This window comes from Xyrauchen texanus, unplaced genomic scaffold (assembly GCF_025860055.1).
Source record: "Xyrauchen texanus isolate HMW12.3.18 unplaced genomic scaffold, RBS_HiC_50CHRs HiC_scaffold_848, whole genome shotgun sequence".
In the NCBI taxonomy this organism is placed as follows: domain Eukaryota; kingdom Metazoa; phylum Chordata; class Actinopteri; order Cypriniformes; family Catostomidae; genus Xyrauchen; species Xyrauchen texanus.
In genome coordinates this window covers 3,949-19,350 of record NW_026266850.1, presented here as the reverse complement: position 1 = coordinate 19,350, position 15,402 = coordinate 3,949, and the positions used below count along the sequence as shown (strand labels likewise).

The 15,402-nt window shown below is 56.1% G+C and overlaps 3 pseudogenes; all 3 read left to right on the top strand.

The window, feature by feature from the left end:
• Window positions 1-240: 240 nt before the first annotated feature.
• Window positions 241-359, top strand: LOC127642797 (uncharacterized; annotated as a pseudogene).
• A 634-nt stretch (window positions 360-993) lies between these two features.
• On the top strand, window positions 994-1,112 carry LOC127642798 (uncharacterized; annotated as a pseudogene).
• A 636-nt stretch (window positions 1,113-1,748) lies between these two features.
• Window positions 1,749-1,867, top strand: LOC127642799 (uncharacterized; annotated as a pseudogene).
• Window positions 1,868-15,402: the final 13,535 nt, after the last annotated feature.

Sequence of the window (15,402 nt, the reverse complement as noted above, 5' to 3'; positions counted from 1 at the left end):
CTATGACACAGGTATGTAGCAAAAGGTATTGTGGACGACTCCTGTGAAATTGAATGAATAGAGAGGAGGCACTTACCTTTTCAAAAGAGAAATAAATAAAAATAGACAATATCTGAGAGGAAAGGGCCTGTTGTCTCTTTTTAGAGCTGCAGTACAAGACATATTTTAATGATGGGAGAGCAGCATAAGGATGCGTGCAATGCGCTTGCTTTAAATGGCCTGCTGGTAGCCGCAGCACTCAGCTACGGCCATACCACCCTGTGCAGGCCCGAACTCGTCTGATCTCGGAAGCCAAACAGGGCTGGGCCTGGTTAGTACTTGGATGGGAGACTTCCTGGGAATACCAGGTGCTGTAAGGTTTTGCTTTTCCTTGTTTGTTTTAACTCATACACTCCCCCCTGGCTCAACTGGGATTTATTTATTTATCCTTGGAAATTGGTTGTTTAATTGATTGATTTTCTTTCATTTAGCTTTCTCTGTGGCAAAGGACAGCCTGCTCATTTATCTTGCCTCCTACAGAAAGCAGTAGAGGGTTTGGTTTTTTTTGCTCTTTCTTGACTGCAACATACAGAGTAGGAAAGTACAAATAAAGTGCAGTGCTTCCAAAATTTGGTGGACACATCTGAAAGAAAGAGTCCTGAGATCATTTTTTAAGTAGAGAAGAGTTTTCTTTGGCCACTGGATTATTATTATGTGTTAAGCATATAATTGTGCAGCTGAGTATGCCCTCTTTTAGCAAACCACATGGAAGCTATGACACAGGTATGCAGAAAAAGGTATTGTGGACGACTCCTGTGAAATTGAATGAATAGAGAGGAGGCACTTACCTTTTCAAAAAGAATAATAAATAAAAATAGACAATGTCTGAGAGGAAAGGGCCTGTTGTCTCTTTTTTAGAGCTGCAGTACAAGACATATTTTAATGATGGGAGAGCAGCATAAGGATGCGTGCAATGCGCTTGCTTTAAATGGCCTGCTGGTAGCCGCAGCACTCGCTTACGGCCATACCACCCTGTGCAGGCCCAAACTCGTCTGATCTCATAAGCCAAACAGGGCTGGGCCTGGTTAGTACTTGGATGGGAGACTACCTGGGAATACCAGGTGCTGTAAGGTTTTGCTTTTCCTTGTTTGTTTTAACTCATACACTCCCCCCTGGCTCAACTGGGATTTATTTATTTATCCTTGGAAATTGGTTGTTTGATTGATTGATTTTCTTTCATTTAGCTTTCTCTGTGGCAAAGGACAGCCTGCTCATTTATCTTGCCTCCTACAGAAAGCAGTAGAGGGTTTGTTTTTTTTTTTGCTCTTTCTTGACTGCAACATACAGAGTAGGAAAGTACAAACAAAGTGCAGTGCTTCCAAAATTTGGTGGACACATCTGAAAGAAAGCGTCCTGAGGTCATTTTTTAAGTAGAGAAGAGTTTTCTTTGGCCACTGGATTATTATTATGTGTTAAGCATATAATTGTGCAGCTGAGTATGCCCTCTTTTAGCAAACCACATGGAAGCTATGACACAGGTATGCAGAAAAAGGTATTGTGGACGACTCCTGTGAAATTGAATGAATAGAGAGGAGGCACTTACCTTTTCAAACAGAGAAATAAATAAAAATAGACAATGTCTGAGAGGAAAGGGCCTGTTGTCTCTTTTTTAGAGCTGCAGTACAAGACATATTTTAATGATGGGAGAGCAGCATAAGGATGCGTGCAGTGCGCTTGCTTTAAATGGCCTGCTGGTAGCCGCAGCACTCAGCTACGGCCATACCACCCTGTGCAGGCCCGAACTCGTCTGATCTCATAAGCCAAACAGGGCTGGGCCTGGTTAGTACTTGGATGGGAGACTTCCTGGGAATACCAGGTGCTGTAAGATTTTGCTTTTCCTTGTTTGTTTTAACTCATACACTCCCCTGGCTCAACTGGGATTTATTTATTTATCCTTGGAAATTGGTTGTTTGATTGATTGATTTTCTTTCATTTAGCTTTCTCTGTGGCAAAGGACAGCCTGCTCATTTATCTTGCCTCCTACAGAAAGCAGTAGAGGGTTTGTTTTTTTTTTTTTGCTCTTTCTTGACTGCAACATACAGAGTAGGAAAGTACAAACAATGTGCAGTGCTTCCAAAATTTGGTGGACACATCTTAAAGAAAGCGTCCTGAGGTCATTTTTTAAGTAGAGAAGAGTTTTCTTTGGCCACTGGATTATTATTATGTGTTAAGCATATAATTGTGCAGCTGAGTATGCCCTCTTTTAGCAAACCACATGGAAGCTATGACACAGGTATGCAGAAAAAGGTATTGTGGACGATTCTTGTGAAATTGAATGAATAGAGAGGAGGCACTTACCTTTTCAAAAAGAGAAATAAATAAAAATAGACAATGTCTGAGAGGAAAGGGCCTGTTGTCTCTTTTTTAGAGCTGCAGTACAAGACATATTTTAATGATGGGAGAGCAGCATAAGGATGCGTAGGGTGCGCTTGCTTTAAATGGCCTGCTAGTAGCCACAGCTCTCACTTACGGCCATACCACTCTGTTCAGGCTAGAGGGAGCTAGTGAGCAATTGGGAGTTTTGGCTGCAGTTGGAGAGGAAGGCTCTCCTCCATTTTGTGCACACATTTTTTTTGTGTGTTTGTTTTTTAGGTTTTCTTACTTTAAGTTAGTTTTTTTGTTTTTGTCTGTTTAAACCACCTAACAGCAGCTTTTGCTGGCTGGAAGGTGGTTATTTTATTCTTTCTCAAAAATGGATGGATTAATGGCAAACAACACTGGACTGGATAGAGGAACACGCATGGCAAACGACACTGGACTGGCTCGAGGAACACGCACTGCAAACGACACTGGACTGGATAGAGGAACATGCACGGCAAACGACACTGGACTGGAGAAAAGACAACGAGATGGCAGTGGAATCAATCGAGATGTAAGGAAAGAAGATGGAAAGAGAGTGTACTTAAAAGAAGCAACTGTAACGGTGGATGTAGGGATATGTGAAAGACGCAAAGGCGGTGGACATCATTAAAGCGGTGACGGAGCAGATTGGAGAAGGAAGGATTTTAGCAGTCAGACCCAAAAGAGTGAAGGAATACGAGGTAACACTGGAACACGAGGATGACGTAGAGCTTATAATGGATGGATTGAAAATAAAGGGCATTGACTGTGAGGTAAAAAGACTACAAAACAGAGAATATGTTGTCTCCTTCATGCATTTACCAGTTTACACTGCTGATGAGGAAATTTTAAGCAAATTGGAGGGATGGGGAGTAACCCCCATCTCAAAAGTTAAACGAACAATGTATCCAGGCACTAGTATTGAGGACGGGACAAGGTTTGTTAAAACACGTTTCCGAAAGAAGTTGCCTCCCTCCCGTACAGCACAAAAATAGAGACGGCGGAGGGCCCACAATATTTCGGGTGATGCACAGCCACCAGGTGAAGACCTGTAGGCTGTGCATGAGCCCGACCATGTGGTAAAGGATTGTCCGGAATTTAAGTGTTATAAGTGCGAGGAGAGGGGCACTTGCGAGACACTGCAACGCTGTAACGTGCCCGGATTGCAAATTGGTTTTAAACAGGTGTGAGTGTTGGATGGGGAGAGAGGAGGAGGAGCAGCAGGTAGACGGGCAAATGCATGACCGAGACAATGAAGAGAGAGAGGAGGAATTAAGAAGATTACAAAACAATGAATCAACAGGAAATAAAGATACTGAGGATCAAGGGAAGCGTATAATGGACATGAAATACAAACACAACAAGAGGAGGAAACACAGATGGACTTGACTGAAAGTTTGGAAAGTGCCCAAATGGGTTTGACTGAAAGTTTGCAAAGTGAGTTGGACAATGTGGAACTTAATGATCAAAGGAATAAAGAACAACCGGCTGTAAAGGAAAGTGAAGGGGAAAAGAAGAAGAAGATAAACAACTGAAGTCAACTAAAAGAAGAAGATCAATGAAGGTAATGCCCAATTTAGAGACTGCTAGAAAAAAACGCTTAAAAAGGACTCAATTGAGACTGGGAATAAGTATGATGTGTTAAAGGATCTGGAGGAGAATGAACTGACATGATGGGTTTTATCAATGTTTTTATAGTTTTCATGCTTTTAAGAATCGTTACTTTTAATGCTAGAGGACTTTTAGACATAAGCAAATCTGAAAAAGTGAAAGAAATGTGTAAAGGAGAGGATGTGATTTTTTTACAAGAAACTAACTGGAGAGAAGGGGTTATAAGTGAAATAAGGAAAAGATGGAATGGGGAAATTTTATTTAGCAACGGGATGGTAGAATGGGTAGAGGAGTGGCAGTCTTAATAAAAGAAAACAGAGGTGTAACATGTAAAACAGTGTATAAGGATAATGATGGGAAATGTATAGCGGTGGAAATGGAGTATGAAGAGAAGAAAGTAATTGTAGTAAATGTACATGCTCCTACAGAAGAGAAAGAAAAGAAAGGCTATTTTAATGGATTGAGGGAATTTCTAAAAAACACAAAGAAGTTATTATGATGGGTGATTTTAACACGGTTTTTAGTAAATTAGAAATGGCAGAGGGAATGGTTTTTAAAGCGGATCAAGGAAGGAAAGAATTGAAAGTGCTAATGGAAGAAAACAATATGGTTAGGGTTAGGGTTAGGGTTAGGTTTAGGGTAAGGGTTAGCGGTTAAGGGTTAGGTTTAGGGGTTAGGTTAAGGGGTTAGGTTTAGGGGTTAGGGTTAGGGTTAGGGTTAGGGTTAGGTTAGGGTTAGGGACAACGGCCCCCCCCATAACAGTCCCCCCAGACTGCTATAGTTTACTTAGGGGACTCGCAGAAAAGCACTGGCCGGCGCATGTTTCTGGTGGACCGATCGACCTTTGCCTAAATTACAAAAAAAGGGGGAATCCCTAACCAGGCCTGTTTGTGCCCCCCACATGGCCTTGAGACTTTCGGCCACTAGGGTTTTTTTGAAAAATCTTGATTCAAGAACATCCTTTATTTTACTTTTTGTTCCAAACAAGTTCCAGTCCTATGCCTATTTGTACCCCCCAGATGGCCTTGAGACTTTTGGCTATTAGGTTAAAACTTTTAGATTTCTTCTATCGTCCTTTCTTGTTCTAAAGTGAAATTCCTGTCTCAGCCTATTTGTACCCCCACATGGCCTGGAGACTTTTGGCTATTAGGTTAACTCTTTAGATTTTTCCTACATTAGGGTTGGGTTGTTAGGGACAAAGGCCCCCCATAACAGTCTCCTCAGACTGCTATAGTTTATTAGGTTAAAACTTTTAGATTTCCTCTATCGTCCTTCCTTGTTCTAAAGAGAAATTCCTGTCTGCGCCTATTTGTACCCCCACATGGCCTGGAGTCTTTTGGCTATTAGGTTAACTCTTTAGATTTTTCCTACATTAGGGTTGGGTTGTTAGGGACAATGGCCCCCCCATAACAGTCTCCTCAGACTGCTATAGTTTATTAGGTTAAAACTCTATCGTCCTTCCTTGTTCTAAAGAGAAATTCCTGTCTGCGCCTATTTGTACCCCCCACATGGCCTGGAGACTTTTGGCTATTAGGTTAACTCTTTAGATTTTTCCTACATTAGGGTTGGGTTGTTAGGGACAATGGCCCCCCATAACAGTCTCCTCAGACTGCTATAGTTTATTAGGTTAAAACTTTAGATTTCTTCTATCGTCCTTCCTTGTTCTAAAGAAAAATTCCTGTCTGCGCCTATTTGTACCCCCCACATGGCCTGGAGACTTTTGGCTATTAGGTTAACTCTTTAGATTTTTCCTACATTAGGGTTGGGTTGTTAGGGACAATGGCTCCCCATAACAGTCTCCTCAGACTGTTATAGTTTATTAGGTTAAAACTTTTAGATTTCCTTTATCGTCCTTCCTTGTTCTAAAGAGAAATTCCTATCTGTGCCTATTTGTACCCCCAGATGGCCCTAGCGATAAAAACAGGCTTTTTCAAGGATAAAAAATCATCCCAAAACCCATTCAGGCTACCCCCAGAAAGTATTTTTTTAAAGGGGAATATTAATGACACCTCATCAGTAGCAAGCCCCAGAATCTTCAGGTGTTTCAGCCTCTTCTTACTATACACCCTCCTCTGGGGAGGCCCGCCATAGGGGATCAGTCCCAGGCGTGTGTCACAATGTCCAATTACTACCCCTCTCTTCCAGAACCGCAATGTGTTTTTTTTGGGTCTGGCTCATCCCCTTATCTAAAGTTATTTCTACATGCAACCCCCCCACCTCCCTTCTTACAACATCCATTTATCAAGACAGACATTTCTGGGAGACCCCCGGAGTACCAACCTATGCTGAATATATACTCCCCAAACACATTCCTCCATACACCATTGAAATTCTCAACCCAGCCAACCTGATCGTTAACACCGCAAGGTATCCACAGGCTGCCCGAAAAGAGATTGAGAAGGATCTCATCTCGAAGGCTATGACTGGCGGATGCCAAAGTATCAAGCTTCTACCAGAGATAACCCCCTAAAAGTTTATACAAGCCAAACAGACATCATCCTTACCAAGACAACCGGAGGCTGCAGAAACTTCTAACTAAACCAACGGTTCATCCAACCATCCATTATGAGAACCTAAGTCATACCACCGTGGTGACTACCTGCTACCCACAATCCTCCATCCTAGTTTCCAAAAAAAACTTCTAACCGTCAACGTGGAGAATATTCCCAATACTCAACTGCCTCCACGTCATCTCCCTATCCCTACTCAAGGACTATAAAGAAGGAAAAAAAAGGGGGGAAAAAAAGGGGGAAAAAAAACCATGTCCCCCTCTCCTTCTGGTCCGACCCCTACTATCCACTAGGGACCCACCTGGGGAAGGCCTCCCAAGCCCCCCTCCTGGAAACGGGAAGGAGATTGTCACCCCAAAAAAATTGTCACCCTAATCTAACAAGATTAGAGACCGGGCAGGGTTAGTTAACCCGGTTTAGGGGTGGGGATACAGCTAACCCCTAGATATGGGGTTAATTTTAGGGGTGGAAGTAGGGGGTTTAGCTGGGCGGGGTCAGGTGCGGGGGCAGGGTTATGTGGTTGGGGCTAGGTATGGGGGCAGGGTTTAGTGGTTAGGGTTAGGGGCGGGGTTAGGTGTGGGGGCAGGGCTAAGTGGTTAGGGGCAGGTTTAGGAGGGCAGGGCTAAAATGGTTAGGGTTAGGTATGGGGGCAGGGTTAAGTGGTTAGGATTTAGGGGCGGGGTTAGGTATGAGGGCAGGGCAAAGTGGTTGGGGTTAGGTAGGGTGCAGGGTTTAGTGGTTTAGGTGTGGGGTTAGGTATGGGGGCAGGGCTAAATGGTTGGGGTTAGGGGCAGGGTTAGGTAGGAGGACAGGGCTAAATAGTTAGGTTTAAGTATGGGGGCAGAGTTAAGTGGTTAGGGTTAGGGGCGGGGCAAGGTTAAGTGGTCAGGGTTAGGTATGAGGGCAGGGTTAATGATTGGGGTTAAGGGCAGGATTAGGTAGGAGGGCAGGGCTAAATGGCTAGGTTTAGGTATGGGGGCAGGGTTAGGTGTGGGGCTTTAGGTGGTTAGGTTTAGTGGCTAGGGTTAGGTAGGATTAGGTAGAAGTTAAGGTATGAGGGCAGAGTTAAGTGGTTAGGGTTAGGGGGGGCAAGGTTAAGTTGTTAGGTTTCTTTCTGTGGGGGCAGGGTTAAGTGGTTAGAGTTAGGGGCGGGGTTAGGCAGGAGGGCAGGGCTAAGTGGTTGGGGTTAGGGGCAGGTTTGGGAGGGCAGGGCTAAAATGGTTAGGGTTAGGTATGGGGGCAGGGTTAAGTGGTTAGGATTTAGGGGCGGGGTTAGGTATGAGGGCAGGGCTAAGTGCTTGGGTTTAGGTAGGGTGCAGGGTTTAGGTGTGGGGTTAGGTATGGGGGCAGGGTTAAGTGGTTAGGGTTAGGTATGGAGGCAGGGCTAAATGGTTGGGGTTAGGGGCAGGGTTAGGTAGGAGGGCAGGGCTAAATGGTAGGTTTAAGCATGGGGGCAGAGTTAAGTGGTTAGGTTTAGGGGCGGGGCAAGGTTAAGTGGTCAGGGTTAGGTATGAGGGCAGGGTTAATGGTTGGGGTTAAGGGTAGGATTAGGTAGGAGGGCAGGACTAAATGGTTAGGTTTAGGTATGGGGGCAGGGTTAAGTAGTTAGGGTTAGGGGCAGGGTTAGGTGTGGGGGCTTTTAGATGGTTAGGTTTAGTGGCTAGGGTTAGGTAGGGTTAGGTAGAAGTTAAGGTATGAGGGCAGAGTTAAGTGGTTAGGGTTATGGGCGGGGACAAGGTTAAGTTGTTAGGTTGGTTGTGGGGGCAGGGTTAAATGGTTAGGATTAGGGGTAGGGTTAGGTGTGAGGGCAGGTTTATAGTGGCTAGAGTTAGGTAGAAGGGTAGGATTCCATTACTAGGATTAGGTATGGGGCAGGGTTAAGTGGTTAGGGTTAGGTTTAGGGTAGGGGTTAGTGGGGGTTTTGGGTTTAGGTATGGGGGCAGGGTTAAGTTTTTAGGGGTAGGGGCAGGGTTAGGTAGGAGGGCAGGACTAAATGGTTAGGTTTTTAGGTATGGGGACAGGATTAAGTGGTTAGGGTTAGTGCAGGGCTACATGGTTAGGTTTAGGTAAGGGGGCAGGGTTAAGTGGTTAGGGTTAGGGGCGGGGTCAGGTGTGGGGTTAGGTAGGAGGGCCGGCTGAAATGGTTAGGGTTAGGTATGGGGACAGGGTTTAGTGGTTAGGGTTAGGGGCGGGGTTAGGTGTTTAGGTGTGGGGGCAGGGTTAAGTTGTTAGGGTTAGGGGCAGGGTTAGGTGTGGGGTTAGGTAGGAGGGCAGGGCCAAAATGGTTAGGGTTAGGTATGGGGGCAGGGTTAAGTGGTTAGGGTTAGGGTTAGGTTAGGGTTAGGGTTAGGGTTAGGGTTAGGGTTAGGGTTAGGTTAGGGTTAGGGTTAGGGTTAGGGTTAGGGTTAGGTTAGGGTTAGGGTTAGGTATAGAGGTAAAAACGACTTCCACCCTCATTATGTCCACCCTCATTTGCATATCGAATCTGATTGGCTGGATTGTTTCACAGATAAATCTTTAGGACGGTCGGTCCGATTTTGCCAAGCTTGGTGTCATCGAATTCAGAATTCCGTCTGCATTCATGTGACGAGGAGAGATGAACAGAAGAAGAGAGCAATGGAAATGTAGCGCTGAAAAGGTAGAAGAGTCTTTTGCACGTAGGTTGTGAGTGGTTTAAAAATGTCACATGCACGCCTTTAAGATTTGCATGAATACGACTGTAATGGAGACGTGGTAATGAACGCATTTTTCACAAGAACGCTGAAATGTTTTTGTAGGAATTGTTGGGTGGGATAAACTCAATCCTTTATTATTATTATCATTTCATGAAACTTATCGGGGCATGCTTGTGAGGAGGAGATTATTGTGTTGCGAGCAGAGCAGACTTGAGTCCAGTAAATATAGCCTATTAAAGAAATTGTTCCAAAAACAAATGCATCAGAAAATAACCGAAGGACTTGAAAAACTTTTAAGAATAAAAACGGCATCGAATCTTGCCACGATAATGAGATGACACACTTGTTAGGGCGTTTTGCCCTTTGAAATGAAATCTGCGAAATCCAATAAAGCCCATTCACGGTTCACTCGCTGAGTCATCGATTACAATAACAACACATCAATTCAGATTTCCTTAAAGATAACTTTTTTTATTTTTTATTTAATTTATTTTTTATTAATAATCATGCCAAGGTCTTACATTAAATTGTGTCCAAAATTGCAGAACATGAATAGCCAAAAAATAATAATAAATAATAAAAATAATATAAGGTTGAACAATGAAAGCATTTTTTGACTTTTCAATGATTTTTTGTTTTTTATGCCCGTCAAAGACATAATATAGAAGTTACAGTCAACCAGAAAAAGTGACTTGACATTGCAACTCTCCACGTGTCCAACTTGCAGAGGTGGGACCAAGTCATTGTTTTCCAAGTCACAAGTAAGTCTCAAGTCATTGCATTAAAGTCCCGAGTGAAGTCCCAAGTCAAGGCAGTCAAGTCCCAAGTCAAGGCAGTCAAGTCCCAAGTCAAGGCAGTCAAGTCCCAAGTCAAGGCAGTCAAGTCCCAAGTCAAGTCCAAGTCAATTTACAAATCGTCAACTTTTAGCTTCAAGTCTTAAAGAAGTCATTAGTGCGCTTTGCCCAAATTAGTGTCAGAGTATTAATTACTATAGTAAATGTATACTAATTTTATCTAGAAGTTTCTAATTTAAAATCCAGGTCTATGGCTCAGGTTAGGCTCAGGGCTAGGCCAGGGCCAGGCCAGGGCCAGGCTAGGGCTAGGGCTAGGCTAGGGCTAGGCTAGGGCCAGGCTAGGGCCAGGCCAGGCTAGGCTAGGGCCAGGCCAGGCCAGGGCCAGGGCCAGGGCTAGGCCAGGGCCAGGCCAGGGCCAGGCCAGGGCCAGGCCAGGCCAGGCCAGGGCCAGGCCAGGGCCAGGGCCAGGCCAGGCCAGGCCAGGGCCAGGCCAGGCCAGGCCAGGCCAGGCCAGGGCCAGGCCAGGCCAGGCCAGGCCAGGCCAGGGCCAGGCCAGGGCCAGGCCAGGGCCAGGCCAGGCCAGGCCAGGCCAGGCCAGGCCAGGCCAGGCCAGGGCCAGGGCCAGGCCAGGCCAGGCCAGGCCAGGGCCAGGCCAGGCCAGGCCAGGCCAGGCCAGGCCAGGGCCAGGGCCAGGGCCAGGGCCAGGCCAGGCCAGGCCAGGGCCAGGCCAGGCCAGGCCAGGCCAGGCCAGGCCAGGCCAGGCCAGGGCCAGGCCAGGCCAGGCCAGGCCAGGGCCAGGCCAGGCCAGGCCAGGCCAGGGCCAGGCCAGGCCAGGCCAGGCCAGGCCAGGGCCAGGCCAGGGCCAGGCCAGGCCAGGGCCAGGCCAGGCCAGGGCCAGGGCCAGGCCAGGCCAGGCCAGGGCCAGGGCCAGGGCCAGGCCAGGCCAGGCCAGGCCAGGGCCAGGGCCAGGGCCAGGCCAGGCCAGGGCCAGGGCCAGGCCAGGGCCAGGCCAGGCCAGGGCCAGGCCAGGCCAGGGCCAGGCCAGGCCAGGCCAGGCCAGGCCAGGGCCAGGCCAGGCCAGGCCAGGCCAGGGCCAGGCCAGGCCAGGCCAGGCCAGGGCCAGGCCAGGCCAGGGCCAGGCCAGGCCAGGCCAGGCCAGGGCCAGGCCAGGCCAGGCCAGGGCCAGGCCAGGCCAGGGCCAGGCCAGGCCAGGCCAGGCCAGGCCAGGGCCAGGGCCAGGGCCAGGGCCAGGCCAGGCCAGGGCCAGGCCAGGCCAGGCCAGGGCCAGGGCCAGGCCAGGCCAGGCCAGGGCCAGGCCAGGCCAGGGCCAGGCCAGGCCAGGCCAGGGCCAGGCCAGGCCAGGCCAGGCCAGGCCAGGGCCAGGCCAGGCCAGGCCAGGCCAGGGCCAGGCCAGGCCAGGCCAGGCCAGGCCAGGCCAGGCCAGGCCAGGCCAGGGCCAGGGCCAGGCCAGGCCAGGCCAGGGCCAGGCCAGGCCAGGCCAGGGCCAGGGCCAGGCCAGGCCAGGCCAGGGCCAGGCCAGGCCAGGGCCAGGCCAGGGCCAGGCCAGGCCAGGCCAGGCCAGGGCCAGGCCAGGCCAGGCCAGGCCAGGCCAGGCCAGGCCAGGCCAGGGCCAGGGCCAGGCCAGGCCAGGCCAGGCCAGGGCCAGGCCAGGCCAGGCCAGGCCAGGCCAGGCCAGGGCCAGGCCAGGCCAGGGCCAGGGCCAGGCCAGGCCAGGGCCAGGCCAGGGCCAGGGCCAGGCCAGGGCCAGGCCAGGCCAGGCCAGGGCCAGGCCAGGCCAGGCCAGGCCAGGCCAGGGCCAGGCCAGGCCAGGCCAGGGCCAGGCCAGGCCAGGCCAGGCCAGGGCCAGGCCAGGCCAGGCCAGGCCAGGGCCAGGGCCAGGCCAGGCCAGGCCAGGCCAGGCCAGGCCAGGGCCAGGGCCAGGCCAGGCCAGGGCCAGGCCAGGCCAGGCCAGGGCCAGGCCAGGCCAGGGCCAGGCCAGGCCAGGCCAGGCCAGGCCAGGGCCAGGCCAGGCCAGGGCCAGGCCAGGCCAGGCCAGGCCAGGGCCAGGCCAGGCCAGGCCAGGCCAGGCCAGGCCAGGGCCAGGCCAGGCCAGGCCAGGCCAGGGCCAGGGCCAGGCCAGGCCAGGCCAGGCCAGGGCCAGGGCCAGGCCAGGCCAGGCCAGGGCCAGGCCAGGCCAGGGCCAGGCCAGGGCCAGGCCAGGCCAGGCCAGGGCCAGGCCAGGCCAGGGCCAGGGCCAGGCCAGGGCCAGGGCCAGGCCAGGCCAGGCCAGGCCAGGCCAGGCCAGGCCAGGCCAGGCCAGGCCAGGGCCAGGGCCAGGGCCAGGCCAGGCCAGGGCCAGGCCAGGCCAGGGCCAGGCCAGGCCAGGGCCAGGCCAGGCCAGGGCCAGGGCCAGGCCAGGCCAGGCCAGGCCAGGCCAGGCCAGGCCAGGGCCAGGCCAGGCCAGGCCAGGCCAGGCCAGGCCAGGGCCAGGCCAGGCCAGGCCAGGCCAGGCCAGGCCAGGCCAGGCCAGGCCAGGGCCAGGCCAGGGCCAGGCCAGGCCAGGCCAGGCCAGGCCAGGCCAGGCCAGGGCCAGGCCAGGCCAGGCCAGGGCCAGGGCCAGGCCAGGCCAGGCCAGGCCAGGCCAGGCCAGGGCCAGGCCAGGCCAGGCCAGGCCAGGCCAGGCCAGGGCCAGGGCCAGGGCCAGGCCAGGCCAGGCCAGGGCCAGGCCAGGCCAGGGCCAGGCCAGGCCAGGCCAGGCCAGGCCAGGCCAGGCCAGGCCAGGGCCAGGCCAGGCCAGGGCCAGGCCAGGCCAGGCCAGGCCAGGGCCAGGCCAGGCCAGGCCAGGCCAGGCCAGGCCAGGCCAGGCCAGGGCCAGGCCAGGCCAGGCCAGGGCCAGGCCAGGCCAGGGCCAGGCCAGGGCCAGGCCAGGCCAGGCCAGGCCAGGGCCAGGCCAGGCCAGGCCAGGCCAGGGCCAGGCCAGGCCAGGCCAGGCCAGGGCCAGGCCAGGGCCAGGCCAGGGCCAGGCCAGGGCCAGGCCAGGGCCAGGCCAGGCCAGGCCAGGGCCAGGGCCAGGCCAGGCCAGGGCCAGGCCAGGCCAGGCCAGGGCCAGGGCCAGGCCAGGCCAGGCCAGGCCAGGCCAGGCCAGGGCCAGGGCCAGGCCAGGCCAGGCCAGGCCAGGGCCAGGCCAGGGCCAGGCCAGGCCAGGCCAGGCCAGGCCAGGGCCAGGGCCAGGGCCAGGCCAGGGCCAGGCCAGGGCCAGGCCAGGCCAGGGCCAGGGCCAGGCCAGGCCAGGCCAGGCCAGGGCCAGGCCAGGCCAGGCCAGGCCAGGCCAGGCCAGGCCAGGCCAGGGCCAGGGCCAGGCCAGGCCAGGCCAGGCCAGGCCAGGGCCAGGCCAGGCCAGGGCCAGGGCCAGGCCAGGCCAGGCCAGGGCCAGGCCAGGCCAGGGCCAGGCCAGGCCAGGCCAGGGCCAGGCCAGGCCAGGCCAGGGCCAGGCCAGGCCAGGGCCAGGCCAGGCCAGGCCAGGCCAGGCCAGGCCAGGCCAGGGCCAGGGCCAGGCCAGGCCAGGGCCAGGCCAGGCCAGGCCAGGCCAGGCCAGGCCAGGGCCAGGCCAGGCCAGGGCCAGGCCAGGCCAGGCCAGGCCAGGGCCAGGGCCAGGCCAGGCCAGGCCAGGCCAGGCCAGGCCAGGCCAGGGCCAGGCCAGGGCCAGGGCCAGGCCAGGCCAGGCCAGGCCAGGGCCAGGCCAGGCCAGGCCAGGCCAGGCCAGGGCCAGGCCAGGCCAGGCCAGGCCAGGCCAGGCCAGGCCAGGCCAGGGCCAGGCCAGGCCAGGGCCAGGCCAGGCCAGGCCAGGGCCAGGCCAGGGCCAGGCCAGGCCAGGCCAGGGCCAGGCCAGGCCAGGGCCAGGCCAGGCCAGGGCCAGGGCCAGGGCCAGGCCAGGCCAGGCCAGGGCCAGGCCAGGGCCAGGCCAGGGCCAGGCCAGGGCCAGGCCAGGGCCAGGCCAGGGCCAGGGCCAGGGCCAGGCCAGGCCAGGCCAGGCCAGGCCAGGCCAGGCCAGGGCCAGGCCAGGCCAGGGCCAGGGCCAGGCCAGGCCAGGGCCAGGGCCAGGGCCAGGGCCAGGCCAGGCCAGGCCAGGCCAGGCCAGGGCCAGGGCCAGGCCAGGCCAGGCCAGGGCCAGGGCCAGGCCAGGCCAGGCCAGGCCAGGCCAGGCCAGGCCAGGCCAGGCCAGGCCAGGGCCAGGCCAGGCCAGGCCAGGCCAGGCCAGGGCCAGGCCAGGCCAGGCCAGGCCAGGGCCAGGGCCAGGCCAGGCCAGGCCAGGCCAGGCCAGGCCAGGCCAGGCCAGGGCCAGGCCAGGCCAGGCCAGGCCAGGCCAGGGCCAGGGCCAGGCCAGGCCAGGCCAGGCCAGGCCAGGCCAGGGCCAGGCCAGGCCAGGCCAGGCCAGGCCAGGCCAGGGCCAGGGCCAGGCCAGGCCAGGGCCAGGCCAGGGCCAGGCCAGGCCAGGCCAGGCCAGGCCAGGCCAGGCCAGGCCAGGCCAGGGCCAGGCCAGGCCAGGCCAGGGCCAGGCCAGGGCCAGGGCCAGGCCAGGCCAGGCCAGGCCAGGCCAGGCCAGGCCAGGCCAGGGCCAGGCCAGGCCAGGCCAGGCCAGGCCAGGGCCAGGCCAGGCCAGGGCCAGGCCAGGCCAGGCCAGGGCCAGGCCAGGGCCAGGCCAGGCCAGGCCAGGCCAGGCCAGGGCCAGGCCAGGCCAGGGCCAGGCCAGGCCAGGCCAGGGCCAGGGCCAGGCCAGGCCAGGCCAGGCCAGGCCAGGCCAGGGCCAGGCCAGGCCAGGGCCAGGCCAGGCCAGGCCAGGCCAGGCCAGGCCAGGCCAGGCCAGGCCAGGCCAGGCCAGGGCCAGGCCAGGCCAGGGCCAGGCCAGGCCAGGCCAGGGCCAGGCCAGGCCAGGCCAGGCCAGGGCCAGGCCAGGCCAGGCCAGGCCAGGCCAGGCCAGGGCCAGGCCAGGCCAGGCCAGGGCCAGGCCAGGCCAGGCCAGGCCAGGCCAGGCCAGGCCAGGCCAGGGCCAGGCCAGGCCAGGGCCAGGCCAGGCCAGGGCCAGGCCAGGGCCAGGGCCAGGCCAGGCCAGGCCAGGGCCAGGCCAGGCCAGGCCAGGGCCAGGCCAGGCCAGGCCAGGCCAGGGCCAGGCCAGGCCAGGCCAGGCCAGGCCAGGGCCAGGCCAGGCCAGGCCAGGCCAGGGCCAGGCCAGGGCCAGGCCAGGCCAGGCCAGGCCAGGCCAGGCCAGGCCAGGCCAGGGCCAGGCCAGGCCAGGGCCAGGGCCAGGCTAGGCCAGGCCAGGCCAGGGCCAGGCCAGGCCAGGCCAGGGCCAGGCCAGGCCAGGCTAGGCCAGGCCAGGGCCAGGCCAGGCCAGGCCAGGCCAGGCCAGGGCCAGGCCAGGCCAGGCCAGGCCAG